This window comes from Macrobrachium rosenbergii, unplaced genomic scaffold (assembly GCF_040412425.1).
Source record: "Macrobrachium rosenbergii isolate ZJJX-2024 unplaced genomic scaffold, ASM4041242v1 393, whole genome shotgun sequence".
NCBI lineage: Eukaryota > Metazoa > Arthropoda > Malacostraca > Decapoda > Palaemonidae > Macrobrachium > Macrobrachium rosenbergii.
In genome coordinates, this window is record NW_027100731.1 from 4,311,195 (window position 1) to 4,313,252 (window position 2,058).

Sequence of the window (2,058 nt, forward strand, 5' to 3'; positions counted from 1 at the left end):
AACAAATATTTCAAAAATATATCTACGTTTGTTTTGAGATTTTAAATTTTTTCTTCTTATTCTATTATTTATAAAACTTTTATATATTTTTATATATATAAATAAATATAATAATAGAAATGATAATATATAATATAATAAAAATAAAAAGAATAAAGAAATAATTAAAATAATAAATAAATAAAAAAATTTCACAGTTAGATTTTTGGGGGTAATATTTTTCATTTTTTCAACATAACGCATGTGTTTCTCTTTTTGAGATTAGAGTAAATTCATTTAGCTTTTCAATGATGGTATTCATTCTATTCTATTTTATTCCTATCTTCTTTAAATGTCGTTTATATCAGAAAAGTTATTTCAAAAATCTCAAAAAACTAAGATAGATATTTTTAAAAAAAATAGTAGATTTTTATTTGATGGATTATTTTACGCGTAAATTGTACGTTAATGTTTATACTTTATTAAAGTCAAAACATATTCATTTTATATTCCTTCCTTACATGGTGGGATATAAAACAAAAATAATCATCAACGTAAGAAGGAATCAAAAATACATTTGTTCATTTTTTTAAAATGGTGATGGAAAATTTAGAATCAGTGATTAGTTTTACCTAAAAGTATAAAACATTGGCGTACAAAATAAGTATAAAAATTTTAATCAAATAAAATTTTATTATTTTTAACAAATATTTCAAAAATATATCTACGTTTGTTTTTGAGATTTTTAGAATTTTTTTTCTTTTTATTTTATTATTTATACTTTTATATATATTTTATATATATATAATATAAATAATAATAAGAATAAGAATATATATAATATAATAAAAAATAAAAAGAATAAAAGAAATAATTATAAATAATAAATAAATAAAAAATTTACGGTTAGATTTTTTTGGGGTAATATTTTTCATTTTTTTCAACATAACGTACGTGTTTCTCTTTTGAGATTAAGAGTAAATTCATTTAGCTTTTCAATGATGGTATTCATTCTATTCTGTTTTTATTTTTATTCCTATCTTCTTTAAATGTCGTTTATATCAGAAAGTTATTTCCAAAATCTCAAAAAAAACTAAGGTAGATATTTTTTGAGATATTTTAATAGTAGATTTTTATTTGATGGATTTATTTTACGCGTAAATTGTACCTTAATGTTTATACTTTATTAAAGTCAAAACATATTCATTTTATATTCCTTCCTTACAACGGGATATGTAAACCAAAAATAATCATCAACGTAAGGAAGGAATCAAAAAAATACATTTGTTCATTTTTTTAAAATGGTGATGGAAAAATTTAGAATCGAGTGATTAGTTTTAGAAAAAGTATAAAACATTGGCGTATTAAAATAAGTATAAAAAAATTTTAATCAAATAAAATTTTATTATTTTTAACAAATATTTCAAAAATATATCTACGTTTGTTTTTTTGAGATTTTAGAATTTTTTTCTTTTATTCTTATTATTTATACTTTATATATATTTTTATATATATAAATAAATATAATAATAAGAATAATAATATATATAATATAATAAAATAAAAAGAATAAAGAAATAATTATAAATAATAAATAAATAAAAAAATTTCCCAAAAGATTTTTTTTGTAGTAATATTTTTATTTTTTCATTATAACGTACGTGTTTCTCTTTTTAATTAAGAGTAAATTATTTAGCTTTTCAATGATGGTATTCATTCTATTCTATTTTTATTCTATATCTTCTTTAAATGTCGAATATATCAGAAAAAAGTTATTTAAAAATCTCAAAAAAAACGTAGATATTTTTTGAGATATTTTTTAAAAATAGTAGATTTTTATTTGATGGATTTATTTTACGCGTAAATTGTACGTTAATGTTTATACTTTATTAAAGTCAAAACATATTCATTTATATTCCTTCTTACTGGGATATTAAAAAAAAATAATCATCAACGTAAGGGAAGGAATCAAAAAATACATTTGTTCATTTTTTTAAAATGGTGATGGAAAATTTAGAATCCATGATTTTTTTACCTAAAAGTATAAACATTGGCGTACAAAATAAGTATAAAATTTTA